The sequence below is a fragment of the Chelonia mydas genome, chromosome 9 (assembly GCF_015237465.2).
Source record: "Chelonia mydas isolate rCheMyd1 chromosome 9, rCheMyd1.pri.v2, whole genome shotgun sequence".
Lineage (NCBI taxonomy): Eukaryota > Metazoa > Chordata > Testudines > Cheloniidae > Chelonia > Chelonia mydas.
In genome coordinates, this window is record NC_057855.1 from 10,002,501 (window position 1) to 10,022,320 (window position 19,820).

Sequence of the window (19,820 nt, forward strand, 5' to 3'; positions counted from 1 at the left end):
CCCATTTCTTTGAGGCAAACCACTAAACACAATACAGCAGTAGGTAATACACTTGGGAAAGCACATGAATTTGCTTCAGCCAGACTGCTTGAATTCATTGTACCAAGTCCAAACATTGCAGGTTTGTGCAGATCTGACTCAGCCCTGGAGGAGATATCACAGTGTGATGACGTTACATCACACTGTGACAATGATTCACATCACAACCTCTATGCATCCTACCACCACCACAGAAGACTGCATGCCCTGGAAGCCGGAGTAAGGGGAAAGAGTGCCTGGAGAAGTGACTGGCCAAGAGGAGTTTTTGAACCCATTTCCTTGAGAAAGGAGAGAAATAATCTTTCTTAAAAATGTTCAGCTACTCCATCTGCAGTGCTCAACTTCAATAGCTTTGCCTGCCTTAGCACTTCAGAATCAGGCTCATGGGTGATATCACCAAAAGTGACTTCAGTGGGAGCACTGAACAAGAAATAGCTACAAAATCAGTTTCAGTGCAATCTATCCTAGGTATTTATATGGCCCCCATTACCACAGTACCTGAGCCCCTCATAATCTTCAATGCATTTATCCCCACAATACCCCTGTGAGGTAGGGAAATGCAATCCCCATTTTACAGATAGGGACTGGAGGGAGAGAGAGGTAAGTAACTTTCCTAAAGTCACACAGAATGCCTATGACAGAGCAGGGAATTCAACGCTGGTCTCCCAAGTCCCAGACTAGTGCCCTGACTGCTGGACCATGCTTCTTCTACGTAAAGTAACTTCCTCATTATATTCCTTGTTTTTTTATTTTTCTCTTACAGTAACCACCATCATTTTCTTTCATTCACAACGCACTGTATCCACACACAGGACCCCCTGGAACACAAGGTATCCGAAACAAAAAAAGCTGTCAAGGTCATTTTAAGAAGAATTTTAAGTGCTGTTGCTAAATTCCTGAAATTTAAAAGATTTACAGCGGATGCTGAGAACACATGCAGCTCTTCCTAGCTTTGGGGAACATTCCCATGAAGAGATTCTTAGCAAATGCAGCTTTGTGTACATTTCACAGAAATCTGCCAGCATTACTGACTTTTACCAGGTCTGAGCCCTGCACTAGACAGAAGTCACAAAAGAGGGGATTAGAGTGGTTACTCTTCGGCTGGCTGTCACATACATAGCTAATTAACTCCTGACTGGATCCTGTTAAATCTGTTTCCTTTAGAATGTTATCCACCCTCCCCCCCCCCAAAATATCTAGCACGTTTAGAAAAAAATAAAATAAAATTTGTAGATGAGGGCCTGAACAAGAGTTATTTTACAATGTGTGACAACAATGCATTCCCTCTTTACTTCCTTTTTGCAAGTAATTTGATTTCTTCCTTGAAATGGTCACAGCCACCACATCTAATTATGACCTGAAAATGTAAATTTAATATATATGTTCTCTGCTGAGATTTTTTTTAAAGAGTAGAATTTCTCAGTACACATGCTGGTACCTAACCTAATTCTCAGCTCAGTTCTACTGGGGTAAATTTGGAGTCACTCTACAGAGGTTAATGAAGTTACACACCGATGTTGAACAGGTGTAAGTGAGATCAGAATCAGCTCCATGATAGTTATACACGTGGGGCCTGAGATGCTGCTGCCTTGCACCTTGTGAAATCCTTTACACCAGCGCTAAGAGGGTAGGAAATGGTATTATTTCCCACCCATGTTGCATTGGTGTAAAGGATTATACAAGGTGCAAGGCAGCAGAGATGCAGGCCCATATGTTTTCATTCACATCAGCAATTTATACTGTATCAGATAAATGTCAGCATTAAGAGTTCTCAGTCAGGAGGGTAATTGAAAGCTAAGACCTTCTTTCCATATATAGAACAACAATAACATTCGCTCTCTCTCTCTTGTATTATATTGTATACTCTTCCTTGTGTACTATATTGTTCAATAGATGTAAATCTTGCATCGTATATTCGTAGATTTCAAGGCCAGAAAGGATCATTGTGATCATCTAGTCTGGCTTCCTGTACAACACAGGCCACATAATAATACCTAGAGCAGATCTCTTTAAAAAAATCCAATCTTCATCTGAAAATTGTCAGTGATAGAGAATCCACCACAAATCTTGGTAAATTGTTCCAATGGTTAATTACTCTCACTGTTAAAAATATATTTCTAGTCTGAATTTGTCTAGCTTCCACCCCCCGCCTTTGATCATGTTATACCTTTCTCTACCAGTTAAAGAGCCCCCTATTAAATATTGAATCCCCATGTAACTACTTATAGACTGTAATCAAGTCAACTCTTAACCTTTTCTCTGTTAAGCTAAACAGATTGAGTTTTTTGAGTCTATTACTATAAGGCATATTTTCCAATCCTTTAATCATTTGTGTGGCTCTTCTCTGAACCCTCTCCAACATACTTCTTGAATTGTGGGCCCCAGAACTGGACAAAGTATTGCAGCAGGGGATGCACCTGTGCCAAATATAGAGGTAAGATGGGCTCTCTACTTCTCTCCAGATGCCTATGTTTATGCCTCCCTGGATCACACAGCATCTCACAGGAAGCTCATGTTCAGCTGATTATCCACCACGACCCCTAAATCTTTTTCAGAGTCACTGCTTCTCAGAATAGAGCTCCCCTTTCTGTAAGTATAGTCTCCATTCTTTGTTCCTAGATCTGAACATTTACATTTAGCCATATTAAAATGCATATTAATTGCTTGCACCCAGAGTAGTGTGTATCTGTGACCTGCCCTCTTCGTTTATCTACCACTCCCCCTATTTTTATGTCATCTGCCAACCAAAGCAGTGATGGTTTTATGTTTTCTTCCAGGTCATTGACAAAAATGTTAAATAGCGTAGAGCTGAGAACCAATCCTTGCGGGACTCCACTGGAAATACACCATTCAATTATGATTCCCCACTTACAATTACATTTTGAGACCAGTTAGCCAGTTTTTAATCCATATAATGTGTGCCATGTTAATCTGATATTGTTCCAGTCTTTTTCATCAAAATGTTGTGCGTTCCAAGTCAAACGCCTTACACAAGTCTAAGTATATTACGTCAACTCCATTACCTTTATCAACCAAACCTGGAATCGCATTAAAAAAAAAGACACCAAGTTCGTTTGACAGGATCTATTTTCCATAAACTCATGTTGATTTGTATTAATTACATTACCCTCCTTTAGTTCTTTATTAATCGAATTAATGAAGTCCTGTATCAGTTGCTCCATTATCTTCCCCAGGAGTGATGTCAAGCTGACAAGCCCTATAAATTACCCAGGCCATCCCATTTACCTTTTTAAAAAACTGGCACAACTTCAGCTTTCTTCCAGGCTTCTGGAACTTTCCTAGGTTCCAGGACTTATTGAAAATCAACATTAGTGGTCCAATAAGCTCCTCAACCAGCTCTTTTAAAACTTTTGGATGCAAGTCATCTGGACCTCCTGCTTTAAAAATGTCTAATTTTAGTAGCTCTTGTTTAACATCCTCCAGGGACACCAGTAGAATGAAAAGAGTGTTATCACTGTATGATGAGACTATATCATCTGTTTTTCCTTTAATACCGAACAAAAATATTTATTGAACACTTCTGCCTTTTCTACTTTCTTAGTGATAATTCTATCATTTCCATCTAGTAATGGACCAATAGCATCGTCAGGATTCTTTTTGTTCCTAATATATTTTTAAAACTCCTTCTTATTGTCCTTAACTCTGCTGGCCATAGACTTCTCCTTGTGTTACTTTGCTTCTCTTACCAATTTTCTACAATTCCTAACTTCTGATTTATATGCATTAGTATCAAATTCCCTTTCTTCCACTTGTTGTATATATGTATTTTTTATTTCTATAGCTCCTTTCACTTCCCCTCTAAACCATGTCAGCCTTCTTCCTCGGTCATGGGCTTGTGGCTTTTTGGACCTCTAGTAAGGTGTTCTGAAATTATTCTTAATTATCCAATTAAATTCTTCCTCCCAGTTAATTTGGCTCATAGTTATTTTTAGCTTGTGAAACTGGCCTTATTACAGCACCAAGTATACTTCTGGTCTGGATTTTATTCTGTTTACTCATTCTAAATGTGATAAAGTCGTGATCACTTGTACCTAAGATACCATTAATTTTTTGTTCTGTGATCAATTCCTCTTTATCTCTTAGGCAGAGGTGTAATAAAGAATTCCCCCCTTTCGGCTACAACACTTTTTGTGTTAGGAAATTTTTATATCTAAAATTTAGAAATCCTAAGGATGTTTTGGTATAGGCAGCCTGAGACCTCCAGCATGTGTCACTCAAATTGAAGTCCCCCCCCCCGATCACTCAGATATTTCCCCCCACATTCCCCACCGCCATATAGATAGATGTGCAAGGAAGCCATCATCCTGTTCCCCAGCACGATTTGCTGATCTGTAGCAGACACCAACTAATATCCCATCTTGTGCATTATCAGTTAAGACGTTGATCCATAAGCATTCAAGATTCTGCACATAGCTGAATGGGCACTTTGGCTGTAATACAGTTAGTCTAAACATTTTTAAAATAAGAAGTAGAGCTAATCTTTTCCAATGTAATGCAAGTCATTAGAGCAGGTTGTAAAAAGGAAGCAACTTCAACTAGATCTACAACTCATTTGGCAAGTTTCTCTCTTTGAAAGATCAACATCTGATTTTATTTTCCAACCGCAGAGAGAAACCAGCAACACTCATCAATTTGTGTCTGATCTTCTGAAGTCCTCACCACCTGTGGTGAAGTACTGTGCACCCTCAACCTCTCCTGAAGTGGTCAAGGGACAGATGGAGTATGGCTCTAACCCTGTTTACCCCTTGATGACTCCACTTTACTAATTAGGTAGAGGAAAGGTTCAACAGAAGAGAACAATATACTCCTCAGTCTGAATCACATCTGATGGTGCAAGTTGTCTTAAATGTATATAGCAAATAAAACATATTGAAGTCTCATTTCTGTGTATGTTAATACAAAATAAGGTACTACATAAAAATGCTTTACACGCTAACAAATTCAAGGCTACAGTTCAGCTGCACGGAGAAGCTGTTCTGAGAATGCCCTTCTCATGGATTAGGGTTCCCGTCTTCCAAGGATTCCCTGAATCTGCTTTTATAGATTGAGAGATGGCAACCCCTGCCTCCTTTGTGCTTCCCAAACCCTTTCCCTGCCTGCAGAGATAATTTTCCAAGGCAAGGAGACCCTCAGAGTTTATGGATCTATCTTGTTTGCTTGTAATGCACTCATCATCCCTAAGGTTGGTACTTCCGCAGACAGGTATGTTTTGACCCATAATAATGAAGACAGCAATCAGAGATTTGGCTTTGTTTGTATTTTTATTTTTCCTATGTGGGCTATGGAGTTACAGCATACACTGAAGAACTGAAACCCCGTACCCTACAATGAAAAAAGAAGCTTGTTAAAGAGAAAACTATCCCTTTAAAGAACAGGAACAACCATTTCTAGGTGGTAGAGGTTTTTCCCCCTCCATGCCCGCCCCCCACTCCCTGCCTCCATTATTTTTAAAGTCTTTCCCTATACAAACAGGAACATTCACTGATCACCACCAGTATCTCTTTTCTTGTGATGTACATTAAGAAAATTAAAAGGAATATTCTTAGAAAGACATCTGTGCCTGGGGTGACTCACATTTGATCAATCCCTATGAACTGTGCTTTTCAGGGGATGTGCAATTATTTGCTCAGTTAGGCTTCAACTTTTTATTTATCTAATCGCCCCCCCCCCCCCGCAATGCTTTGATCTGAGCTTCCAAAACCTATTTTCCAACCACTTTAGCTACATATTTTAACTCTTATGGTCTAATCAACTTCAGCCTGTAAAACATGCAATGTCTGCTTAATGCATCCTATTAGGAAATCAGGCTGCCACGTGGATTTTTTAGATCTCTCATTTTGCGACCCTGTGAGCCATTTGGAAGTGTCATTAATGTCATTATTCCAAGGGAGAAGGAGAGAGCTGGCAGCAGAGTGAGCCCTCTACACTGCTGTCAGCCTTGCCCTCCTAACATTTGCAGAGTGACTCAGAGGTGAATCACAGGTTTCTGCAGGTGTACACTGGGGAGGGCTGGATGATTTCCATGTCACAGTTGTTGCAAATGTTTACTTCATTAGTTCATGGGGTTACTCAGCAGTTCTAGCAAACTCAATTTCTCAGTCTTACTGTACGGTAGTTAAAAAAATAACAATAATTCAGGAGTACACCACAGCTTTGAAATTAAAAAAAACAGCTATCATTTTGTAATTAGAAAATGTCACGTTAATTTGAGCAGTGCTGGAAGGAGAATGGTGTGTGGTCACTATGTTTCAGAATACACACACATTGTGAAATATACCAGATTAATAACCAATATGTCCTTTATCTAAAGGGGATTGGACTCTGGGATTTAAGGATTTTCTACCCAATAAAAATATTATCATGTTGGTAATAAAAAATCTTTGAGGCTGAAGTTTCTAACTAGAACTCTGTTTCAAAGGATTCCTTGCAATCTTGAAGTGAAGATGTGCCAAAACCCTCAAGTACTTTAATAAATCCATGACCATCTAGAACTTCACACAGTGGTCACTTGGAACTTCATAGCATTAACAGGGACAAAAGCTCAGATCACTCTGTTATAAAAGTTCAGGATCCTATGACTTGAGCTAAAGAAGACTCAATCTGCTCTGACTCTTACCAGTAGAGGAGCTAAAATACACCATTATACAATTCTGAATCCATCCAACAGAAGGCAATGGTGTGTAAATCTATGCACACACACACACACACAGTGTAGCTCTCTTTCTGCTCCTGATAGAGACTAGATAAAATGGCCATTTTCAAGACAGCTATGGTATGTATTAATTGTTCATGACAGTACCGGTTGCCATCACATTTATTAATAGCCAGCTTGTCATAGGAAAATAATAGTGTTGTGAGCTATACACTGATTAAGATTAGGTTAATTTTAGCTTTCTCAGAAGAGAGGAAGTTAGTCAGGATTTTCCCAACTATTTATTATTCTGACAATTTAAGAAACCATTGTTCCATAGTTTTTACAGTCCCCTGTGGAGTTCAGGCTCCCAAAGAAGTTAGAAAGCCCCAGGCCCAACTTGCAAGGATGGACCACATGCTTGTATGTGGTTATAGTTCTGTCTCCACAACCCATTTCATCTTTGGTCATTGGACAGAGACTGCCAACAAGAGTGCCATTTAGTGTCTCTTGGTGTCATGACTTTTTTGAGAATACTGGTGGGTGAACCTCATCTGGTTGGTTTTAGATAAACACCCAGAAGTTTGGATTCTTCTCTGTACATTCTCTCTTGGGCCTGCAAAATTGGGCTGGAAAAGATCACAAAAACAGACTGTGCCATGAGATTTCCAATACTTCCCACTTCTGATTATGATGAAAATCCTACAAGAATTGCAGCATGCATAATAAAGTGGTGGAGAAAATAAGTTATCCAAAAACTTAATTGAACCTCAGAACTCGTTTGAGTTTGGGGCAAAGTATCAGCTTTGATTTTATCTAAACAGGTTCACATATCTACATATACAATGTGGAAAACTCCCTGTAAGAACTGGAACGAGGCCACAAACTCACCTCACAAAGGTCACTGAACAGCCAACCGATGTCTATGACTCATACCTCTATACTGAGCTAGGCTGGATATAAATTCATGTAGCTCACAGAACTGATAGGAGATCACTCATTCCAAGCCCCTGTGCTAGGCACTTCCTCCAGAGGAGCAGACCTAAGGGCACACAGCTTGTAGCTCTCTACATTGTGATGATTTAACTATACCTAGTTGTGTTTCTGAATTACAACATGGGCCCTATGTAACTGTTTCTTCTGTGTGGGTTTGGCATTGCCAGAGCCTGTGTATTCATGAGCAGAAAGCTATCCTCACTGAGGGGAGGCATGGCATTTGAGAAAGGTGAAGCACCTTTTAGACAGCTATAAGAATAGCAGGAATAGCACACAGGGATTTTCAGGATGGAAAGTGACCTGATCTGCCTTCTTCCAAATCAGGGTTCAATTGTGCCTTTAAGGTGGGAGCTATCAAGCTGCCCATACGTTACTCCTCCAAGTAGTGCAATGGACTCTCCCATCCATGACTGGCTAATTTGGCTGCAGGTGCAGAAGGGGAATGGCCATGGCCCCACCTTCTTTCTTACCTCCTTTGATCACCCTTTTGGGGGAGCTAGTACAGGGCAGCACAAGGACTGCAAGTGTGCTGGCCTCATTACCTTTTATTCCCCTAAATGGCATTCCATAAGCCACTTATCTACCCATTTTCCTAGTCTATTCAAGCTATTTTGAATTTTCCAGTCCTCTGACCTTGTATTAACTTGTTCCCCATAGGATTTTGTCATCACCAAATGTTATCACTCTATTTCATGTTTCTACTTTAAGGCTATTAACATATAAAGTGAACAGAATCAGGCCTCCCAGTAGTGCTCCTTGATCTATGCCACACTGTAAATCATCTCCAGACGTCATGAACTTCCAGCTGTTTCTGCTTACACGTACTCTGTACCTCAGATGTAAAACCTAGTTCTTCCTACACTCAAGCAACTGCCCCTCATCTCCTTCATTATTACACCATGTAGATTAGTCTTTTGCATGGTTACCATTTCAAAAGATTTGCTAAATTGTGGAGCCAGATTCTGATCTCTGAGACTACAGTACTGTATATTTACACTGATGTAATTCAACACCCCCCACCCCGCTAACGGTAACAGAGTCAAGTTAGCTCCTCCTTATAATTTGAATTGATTGGTCTTTCTTGCACCTGATGGAACAAGAAACAAAGTAAAGACATCACCCTGCTATTCTCTCTCAACCAATTAGTCCTGTTAAAATCAATGGGACTGCTTGCACGAGTGACTTCTTGTCTTCACTACGGGGAGATAGACACTGCTGCAATCAATGCAGCAGGGGTTGATTTAGCAGGTCTACTGAAAACCTGCTAAATTGACAGCAGAGCGCTCTCTGGACGACCCCGGTACTCCAGCTCCGCGAGAAGAGTAAGGGAAGTCGACCGGAGAGTGTCTCCCATCAATGCAGCGCAGGGAAGACACGGGGTAAAGCGACCTAAGCTACGTCGACTCCAACTACATTATTCCCGTAGCTGGAGTAGTATAATGTAGGTTGACTTACCCCCGTAGGGAAGACAAGCACTTAGTAAGAACTACTTAAGAGTTGCCCCTGAAGATTGTAAAAGTAAAAGGCCAGATAAGCGAAGCAGTTCAGAGGGACTATTTCAGATAAGGATGTAAAGAAATAAAAAAGTAAAAATACTGGACAAAGATCTGAACTCATCTACCTCTGGTCACAACTCACTCCAGACTCACAGGAGAAAAATGGCATCAGCAGACTATGGAAGTTGAAAGCATTCTGTTTTATCCCAGATTTCCTCCCCATTGTTAGAAGTTTTTAATTTGGTATCACAGTTTGTACAACTGCAACTCATATGCAGAGATGTCACCAGCAGCCACCCAACAGGAGAACAGAACTCTGGCCAAGCAATGCCAACCACCACAGACTCTACACTACTGTTGATGGTTTATTCACCAGAGGTTGCACTTCCAGCACTTTTTTACAGCTAAGTTATAAACTCCTGAAAATAAGGGTGTTGGGGCAGTTCATGGAGAAATGGAGTTGCTTAAAAACATACCACTCAAAGAACATTGTACAACTCACTGCCCCCAGGGTGCTCCTTAATGGCACCGTGTGGCACTGCGCTACTCTGCCTCAGCTTCCCCACCACGCTCTTCTGCATAGTCTCCAGTGGTAGATATGACTTGGCCCTCCAGCTAAGCCAGCTTAGAGAGTTCAATCCCTTCGGGATAATGGAGTCCTTCCGACAAAATCCAATAAACTCAGATCCAGCCCCGCTTCCTTGCAGGGGGGCCTCAGCTGAAACAGCCTGACTCAGCGTCTACAAACAGGTGCTTAGGCTCTGGTCAACTCAACAATCTGGTCCAGGCCCAACCTCCTACAAAGGGCTCTGGGCCAGCTACAGTCCTGGGACAGCTCATGGCTTTCACCCAGGCTTCTTACCCCTCGTCTCCCCCCCCCCCCCCCCAAGCAGGAGCAGTCTGTCTGTTCTCCTTCCAAGTCAGCCTGTATTAACTGCTGGGCCTTCTTATTTGTAAGCCCAACATCCAGTCCAAGTGTCACTGAGCAGGGTTAATTGTCCCATTAAAGGACAGGCCGCCCTGTTACAGGCATAAGAATGAAGAAATATCTTTTCTACATCCTAGAATTGAAGCTGCTCATGGGAACTGGGGAGCTGTAGTCTGTAATTGTTATGGAGTTAGTGGGATTTGACATGGAAAGGGCCACCTACGTGCTCACCAAGACAGGATTTTCTTCTGTGCTACTCTGGGTTACACTGTGCCCCAGGCACCCTCAAGTTTGCCTAAGGATCACTGCCCTCCTCTGACCCTGCTTCCTTTCAGGCAGGTAGCATCCAAAGTGGTGCTAGGAGGGAGTAGGAACTGGTCTCCACAACCATACTGTGGCTGGCCCTTACTTAGGGACATATGGGGAGATGGGAAGTGGCTCCTTGCTCTGCTCTCCCCACCTTGCATATCTGTCTACACCGGGGCAGGCATGCTGCCTCCCTGAACCCCCCAGCATGTAGTGCAGTGTGTGCCCATTGAGGTGCCCTGTCAGGAAATGCAGCCTGCTCCTGCTCTGCAGGTCGGTGCCTGGGGGAAATGGGTGAACAGCCCCACTTTCTCCCCTACCCCTGGGGGGCACACCACAACTTTTAGGAAGAGTAGGGACAGAGCAGTATCTGGACTCCTATGAGGACACAGATTGAAAATCTGCTTGGACCTTAGTATTAACTATTATTTGTATTTCAGTAGTGCCTAGGAGCCCCAGTTATGGGCCAGGGCCCTGTGGTGCTGGCTCTTGTACAAACAGAACAAAAAGATATTTCCTGCCCCATCATCTTGTTCTGTGTTTGTACAGTGTCTAGCACAACAGGCTGAGCAAAGGGGTCTCAGGTCCACTGTCAGTCTCATGAGCTTTATTTATGAATAGCCCTGTGTAAGGTGTGGGTTGTATCTAGCTTATCCATCACTTCTATCTCAGATGATAGAACAGCATCCCCAGGGATGATTGGCTAAATGTCCACTTTCTGTTAAGAGCAACTTTTTAAAATTTGTTTCAAAGTATATATTTTTGAAGTTTGATTAAAAATGTGTTAATCAAGATAAGATCGTTAAATCGGTGCTGAGCAGAGATCTCGACAATTCTTAAATGCAGACAAGGAAAAAATACATTAGAAGGTAATCAAAGCATGAAGCTGATACAATCGGGACAGTAACGGTGCTGCATCTCACACAGCGTATTAACAACATGCTTTGAGATTTGTTTTCCTTAAAAATCATTAGCATATGTCATATTTATTAAAGTAAACCATAAAAACCTCATGGAAATCGGCATAAGTGATTATGAATCCATTTCTACAATGAGTGTACTGCCTCCAGGGTAAATGAGCACTATGGCTTAATACAGCTATAAATATCTTGTTTTTCTATGGGCTAATTAAAAATTATGTAGGTGTGCTTGGCATTTAACTTGGGGGAGTTGTTTCATTCCTCCCCCCCCCTCCCCCACTAACAATGCCTTTTGGCAGTTTTTCACTTTGTAGAAGAAATGCCAGTTTATTTTATGGGGATAGTTAAACTGACAGGAGTAGATTCAAGTTTTGGCAAAGATCTGTGATGAAACAGAGTCTGATTGAAAGAATAAGCTTGAATGACACCCTTCTTAAACGGCTGGGTCTTCTCACAGGGCTTGGATTGGGAAATCAAGACTAACATTTTTGCAAGAGCTTTCATTAGCCAGTAATCAGGTTTTAAACTCAGTTATTTGAACAGTGCAAGAGATTATGTGACCTGAATCTCCACCGTCTTGCAACATGCATCATCATTTACCCCATACAAAACAGGTGAAAACTGCAACTGCTTTGGCAGTTAGGAATCAGGCCCCCATATTTACATTTTTTTCTTGATTTCTGCCTTTATTCATTAATCAGCCTGTGTTGCGCAAACTGATGAATTATTATTGCAATAATGCATAGAAGGTAATTAAAAAGCATGAAACAGAGTCGTTCCAATGATTTAACTATTAGCGTTTAATTAGCACATGCAACTTTTGAGCCTTATTTGTGAATCACATAACTAAGTATAGGGAGTTTGGAAAACAAACAAAACAAAAACCTATGTATTATTGTAATGGCAAAAGGTGCTAATGGCTTGTGCATTTGGGGCTGATAATATGTAAGCACCCAAGATGAAACTCCCCACTGAAGGAGTTAAAGGGATTGTCTATACACAAAAGTTGTACTGCTTTAATTATATTGGTATAGTTAAAATGATACAATCTCCCCCCTCTTGCCCCAGTATGGACACAATTATACTGCTATAAAGGTGCTTATGCCAGTATAGCTTATTCCAGTACTGGAAGAAAACTAAACTATACTGATATAAGGCCCCTTTGTGGTGGTAAAATTGTCCCCACACTGGGGTCTGTACCATAACTAGTTCACTTCAAAAGAAATCACATCCCTAGCTGAAATAGTTTTAGCAGTACAATAACTGCGTGTGGACCATGTCAAAGATGCCATGAAGTAACCACACCCAAAAAGTCATTAAGGGGTATTGTGCGGGCTAAACTCTTCTCCGTCTGGGTCCCTGGACTCTTCTGAGCTTCCTTTGTATTGGAAAGCTAGGTGAAAAGTGCAGGGAAGGAAAGGCTGACGGAGGAAACGAGGCATAAAGCGAGATAAGTTATGCCGACCTACGCTGCGGTGTACACAGCACTGTGTCGGCGGGTGAACTCTTTACCGTCGGCTTAGAGCTTCCACCCCCCCAAGCGCTGCAGCTGCGCCACTGTAAGTGCTGTCATGTAGATGGAGCCACAGAGTGTGTTAAGCAGTTAAAGAGACTTAGGAGAGGCACTGCAGAGAGACACAAGTCACAAGACAGCTGCTTCTGAGGAGGGGGCAGCAGTACCTGACCTAAGGTTTCTACAAGGAAGAGTTGCTGGTGTGCAGGTTGTTGCTATCCCTATTCAAAAAAGTGGGACTTGCGTACGTTTTCTAAATAAACTAATTACACTCGAAAATGTTTGATTCCACATCACCTGTTTCTGCTCCCAACGGGAAGCTGACCTGCAAAGATCCATATTCTGCCACCACTTATTTATTATTCATACTACGGTAGTATCTAGACTCCCCAGCCAAGACTGGGGCCTCACTGTGGTATGCCCTGTACAAACATAAAATCAGAGACATTCCTCTACTCAGAAAGTTTACAATCTAAATAGACAAAACAAGGGGAAACAGGCACAGAAAGGTGAAGTGACCTCCCCAAGGTCACACAGCAGATCAGTGGCAGAGCCAAGGATGGATCTCCCAGTCCAGTGCTATATCCACTGGACTATGCTGCCTCTACACAGCAAGATTTCCCACTTTGCATATTTACATAGCTTTGCTGATGCGCCAGAGAAGCGATGTTTGGATTTGGAACTTGAATAGACTTAGGTTTAAGGGTAGGCAGTTGGATATGAAGCCAAATGAGAACTAGGGCTGAGTTGCATGTTTGCATTCAATGGCACCAAAATCTCATGGAACCGTTCTTGTTAGATTTCTGTTCAGAATTGCGGGATTTTTTCAGGATCAGCAAGATCCTGAGGAATCTCGGACATACTGTACCAAAATATTGCGCGAAGGGCTGTTCTTGCCACCCCCTCAGAGGCAAACTTTAGCTCTAAATGTTGCAAGCAAAATGAAGTTATGGCAAAGATAAGAACTACAATTGTAACTCTTGAAAATAATTTTCTTGAAACAAGTTTAAAATGCACTCACTTTTTTTTTTTTAAAAAAAGGATGTACAATTGACTAACCGCTATTGTGCAATGGTAGATTGCATCCACAACCTGATATCAGCAAGGCACTTCAACACTTCCAGAAATATTGACCATTATTGATTTTGCAAAGAAAATGAATGCTGTAAGAATAAACCAAAGTGAACTAAAAGTAACTACTATTCTATTCTATACAGGTTCTTGTACCACCCTGATCATTGTAGTATCTGAATGCCTTAGTGCATTACGTGATGTGACTCACATCAATCACATGTGGTTTGTTTTCTCTCATCTTCTCCCAAACTGCTATTATGGACCAGATCGTCATCTGCTCTAAAGTTAATGGAGCAATTATGATTTGCACCAGCCGAGGATCTGGCTCCATGTGTTTAAAATTAAGCACCCCAACACCCAACCTAACAAGCTCCTGCAGTGGCTGAACCACAAGTTGATTGAAAACTTCAACATTTAAAAAAGGAATCTGATTTAAGAATTCATCTTAACTCCCTCAATCATACTTCCATATGAAAAAAATGGAATGGTCTTACAGCCTTTACATTTATCCTGTATCAAAATCAATATAATGGGTTACAGTTTATAGTCATCCTCTTAAAAACAGTCAGTATTTCCAACAGTGATACCCAGACTAAAAGTTTCTGTACCTCAAGTTGCACAAATACATCACTAATTGGTCAGCTTTTAAATTGTCTCTGCTTTTGAGAAAGGAATATTGAAAGAGCCAGAAATATGACACATGATCAGGACTGAAGGTATTTTTTTCATAATTGGATTCATTAGCATTATCACAAAAACTGAAGGAACAAAGCTACCAGTATGTGGAGCATTAATCATATCGCCAGTAATTAGTGTCAGAAAATAGAAATACAAGACAAAACAAGGAAGTAAGCAATCATTCTAAAACCCAACCATGGTTTACAGGAAACACTATCTAAGAAACAGACTCAGAAGTTACACAATTACATTTATTAAAACAGCTAAAGGGAGGAGTATGATTGTCTAGGTCAGTTCAGCAGAGCATGGACGAAAAAGAAATATCCAAACATCTGAACAAAAATGGGAAGCACTGTCGAAATCTGGCTTATCCAAAGGTCCCATGACAGGCCAGATGCAGAGTCATCAGCGGGCAATGTATAAAGAAGTGCATCGTGTCCACATGTGGATGAGGGCTGTTGCTATAACTCATGTAATATGTTGCTCCTTGATGGCTCATGGCGAATGACACACGATCAAACAACAGCATACCATGTCCGGCATGAAACAAGACCGCATTCAGGGATCCACACTAGGCAATCAGTGACACAAATGAAAATGGAAGCTACTCACATAATGACCACCTGTGCTCAGCAGCCCAAGTTTGTGCGTCTTAGTGTCATCAATTTGGAAGTTATAGAGTAACACAGAACTGGAGGACCTCACCGGCCATTTATGCAACCATCAGATACACCATCAAACATTGGGACAGTTCCCACATTGGGAATATGAACAATGAACATGCATGATTATGACCATGACAACTACTGAGCACAGCGAAGCAAGCATGTGTGAGAGATGCCAAGAAGATATCCGGGTTATCATCATAGAATCATATGACCAGACATGTCCAGAGCCTCTATTATGCAATGAGTAAACAACATGTAGGTAGTGAAATATGCATCAGGTATCACTGGCCCCTGAGAGCAAGCCTCCAACACATCCCCATCCACAATCCATCCTGGTTAGTGATGCTAACACATACCCTTGGAAAAAGAAAAGAAGGACTTGTGGCACCTTAGAGACTAACAAATTTATTTGAGCATAAGCTTTCGTGAGCTACTGAATGTATCCAATGAAGTGAGCTGTAGCTCACGAAAGCTTATGCTCAAATAAATTTGTTAGTTTCTAAGGTGCCACAAGTACTCCTTTTCTTTTTGCGGACACAGACTAACACAGCTGCTACTCTGAAACATACCTTTGGCAAATACTTAACACATACCTGGACTGTATTTTGCTGTAATCTGTATCTCTGATCTCATTATGGTTCCTGATGCTGAGTCCAGGTTGGCATGAAGGTTTCAAGTTGATAGGTGTGTTACTGGCAGTCGGTAGAGGTGGCTCTTGTAAAATCTCAGAACCTTCACAAACCTGCAATGAAATTATTTTATTCTTAAAAATTAGCTAACACCTTTGTAGTACTAACTACGATTTCTCACTTAGTTCCTTATTCTGACATGCATATTTTCATATCTAGTCAGGAAGTTTCCTAGTTTGAATTGTGTATTACATCTTAAGGAGAGGGCAATAATTAGCAATCAAAAGAAGAGGAGTTACAATTCTTTTTAATTCTCTGAATCCTTTCTAAACTTCTCCATGGAGTACAGGCATCATGGGGATTCTGTTACAGATTATTTTAACTACAGCTGGCCAAACTGTAGTGAAATGTGTGAATTGGAATTGTGACTAAATTACCTGAAACTTTTAGCCAGTTTTTCTGTTCTCAAGTATTTCACAGACTGGATGAATGAATGCTATTCATAATTTTGATAAACGATTTTCAGCCCATAGGGTGGGCACAAAGTGATCACTTTTGACTATTTGCTCTTCATTATTTGTAGTCTGTGAACAATCATTTAAGTCACATGGTTCCAGTGCAAAATTTGGCTTCTCATCATTCAGGTCCTGTGTCAGCAAAGTGCTTAACCACATGTTGCTGAACAGGGATGGCATTGCTCATGGATTTAAGAGTTTTGCTGAATCGGGGCCACAGTGATTTTATTCTAACAAAGAGCCTAAAAACCAGCAGTACAGTAAGATCTTTTCTTCACTTATGGTTCATTTGTTTGTTTGTAGATAACCACTCAGATTGAAATAATTTGAAAGAAAACAGCCTGAGATACAATCAGTCTGGAAGCAATTAGCCAAATTATTCAATGGATTAATATAAATTACATTGTTTAATTAAAAGATCGTATCAAATAAATATTGGTTTCAATTAGAGCAAAAACATAATTCAAGCCAGCGAAGAGGCAAGGAAACCAAGTGATTTTCAGGTGCCTTCGGGAGCTCAGAAGTTCTTCCACACAAAGATGTTATATTCCATACACAGACGCCAGCAAATCTGCAGTAACAACAGCTGAACTCCGAACAGCTGCTTAGTGACTCTTGAATGTAGTTCATCAACTAGTCAGTCACTCGGTTTCACTAGCGCAAGCTAGATGAGAGAGAAAGACTGGGCGACCAAAACAACCAGGAATTTGCCTTTTTAATGTTTGCTGCATAAAAATTGCCTAGTGGGTGATACTAAGTTGTATTAATTGTATTATTTATTTCTATTATTTTAATTAGTTTGTGTATATAGCACCAAAGATGAGCCTACCTCACAGACACAGGTGAAGACAAAGGAGCAGACACTCGGCTGGTATAAATTGGCATAGCCCCTATTCATTTACACCAGTTCATTTGCACCAGCTGAATATAAGGTCCTCTGGCCCTGTCCCAAGTCATCAGCAATGCCATCCTAGAAAACCTGCCCAACAACATCCTTGAACAAGCCCCTGCGGTGCTTTAAAATATTAAGGGCTCTATTACGCTTTTACAACAACGAGCAACGCTGTCAGGACCAAATGGACAGGTGGGAGAGCAGTAGCCTCTCGGAGCGCTAGGCCTTTGCAAGGCTTAATAAGCATGGGTGTCAGGGAAGCACAGTGAGCAGAGGACTTGCTACGTTTGTAGCCAGTACTGGCAATCCACTAATTGCAGTGTGAAGAAGGGCTATAGCTATGCCCTCAACCTTGGTCAGATATGCCCCTTCTGAGGTGGGAAATAAATACAAGCCATTTGCTCTTTGTGGGTCGAACTACTGGAAGCCAAACTCTAGCTTCCTTGTGTGTTGGGACAAAGAGCAGTTCCAGTGTCTTCTTGTCCTCTTAACACACCTGCTACCATAATGTAGCTTTAAAACTCCAGTGGTTCCTCCATTCATTTCCGGGCCTACTTCACTAGTGATTTTAAACTCTTCAAGCCAATCTACCTCACGCCTTGCCTTCCTGCACTCCTTTTTCCCACTTGCCTATCCCTGGCCACCCCTCTGCTCCTCCACAGTCTCACCACTGCTGCTTTGAAGGGATTCTGCTGTCTGGCTCCTTTAATCTGGAATAGCCCTCCTGTATCTCTCTACCTCCTCAACTCCCCATCTGACTTCTAGTCTCCCCTGAAAAGTCATCCTTCCTCAGTGTCCTACAGTAACTAATTCCTCTCTACCTGCTCATATCTCTGTGCTTAGCTTTGTAACTGCATTATTTAACTCTGTGGAATATTTAGGGATGTACGAAAGGTACCAAATGAAATAAAATGGTCTCATCAGGAGGTTGTTCTTTGGTGGCAGAAAGATTAAGTTGCTGCATCCTGGGTCAGATCAATGCACTGAGTACCAGCAGGTCCCCAAATTGCATGCCATCATCATCTTCTTAACCCTTGCATTGCTTCAATGAGAGCTCAGGAAACACAGTGATGCAGCGATACCACCGAGTTACAACCCTTTGTTTTCGCAGTACTCGCTTTCCTTGACAAACTCTGCTTCTCTTTTCTCAGTCCCTCACCTCTCCTTCAGAATTTACTTCGGCCTTCTCTGCTGGCCTGCACACTGCTCATCCAGCCTGCAAACAACTGCCAGCAGTCATGAACAACCAGCATGCAACTGCAGCTCCTTCCCTAGGTTAGCCAGCGTAGTTGCACCTACTAACCATATGCAAGTCAAACAGATTGGGCGGAGGGTCACTCTGCCCACTCAGCTTCCCTTGCTGCTGCTGTTCTGAGCTCTCACTAAAACGGTGCAGCACCACCTGCCTCTCAAAAGCAACAGGAACAACCTAGGCCCAAGCTGCACGCGCCTAATGGGTGCCATCACCCTGACTGCACTCTAGTGGCCCTCCACCCTTTCAGCATTAATGTTTTGGTCACTCACTAGCCACCAGATCCAGTCACCACATGAACTATTCATATAAAAGTAGCAAAAATCAAAACAAATGCCCTGCACACTCATTAGGCCTAGCCCAGGAATGGCCAAACTGTGGTTCGTGAGCTGCATGCGGCTCTTTTACAGTTAAAGTGCGGTTCTCTGAGCCTCCCCGCCCCCCACACCACCCCATTCTCTGCTTACCAGACTGGGTGTGGGGGAGGGAGCTCAGGGCTTCTGCCCTGCAACAGGGTGGTGGGACTAGGGGCTTCTGCGCTGCAGGAAGGGGGAATATAAGGGCTTTAGCCCTGTGCGGCGGGGGGCGGTGCATCGGGGCAGAAGCCCCACGCCCCGGCAGGCGCCACCCCATAGAGCAGGTTGTGCATGTCTTGTGACTCTCAAACTTCTGAAGATTATTGTAGGCAGCTCGGAGGGTCAGTTTTGCCACTCCTGGACTAGCCCAATCCATTCAGATTCATTTGTAAATGGGGAGCAGTTATAATAGCCAACAAGCATCAGAGGGAGACAAGCGTATACATATACTAAATGTTGCAACTGGGCCAACAGTCAGGGTCTCAAACTGAAGCTCAATTCTGCATTGAAAACAAATATGTAGTGAGAGAGCTCCTGCCCCAAAGAGCTTCCAAACTAAATAGGGAGGCAGTGTTGCCAACTGGATAGAGCACTGGACAGGAACTCAGCAGACTAGGGTTCTAATCCTGGCTCGGCCACCGACCTTCTGGGTGAACTTGGGCAAGTCTTGGGGGGAGGGATAGCTCAGTGGTTTGAGCATTGGCCTGCTAAACCCAGGGTTGTCAGTTCAATCCTTGAGGGGGCCATTTAGGGATCTAGGGCAAAAATTGGGGATTCATCCTGCTTTGAGCAGGGGGTTGGACTAGACCTCCTGAGGTCCCTTCCAACCCTGATATTCTATGATTCTTTGAAGTCACTTTCCCTCTCTGTGCCTCAGTTTCCTCATTTTTAAAACGGGGATAGTGC

The 19,820-nt window shown here is 42.1% G+C and overlaps 1 long non-coding RNA gene across 1 annotated transcript in view; it reads right to left on the reverse strand.

The window, feature by feature from the left end:
- The window catches only part of LOC122461793, a 170,263-nt gene that overhangs the window by 78,490 nt on the left and 71,953 nt on the right, over positions 1–19,820 (reverse strand). The window contains exon 2 of the long non-coding RNA XR_006283972.1: positions 15,864–16,012. This is a non-coding gene — a long non-coding RNA (uncharacterized LOC122461793). The remainder of the gene's footprint in view (positions 1–15,863; positions 16,013–19,820) is intronic.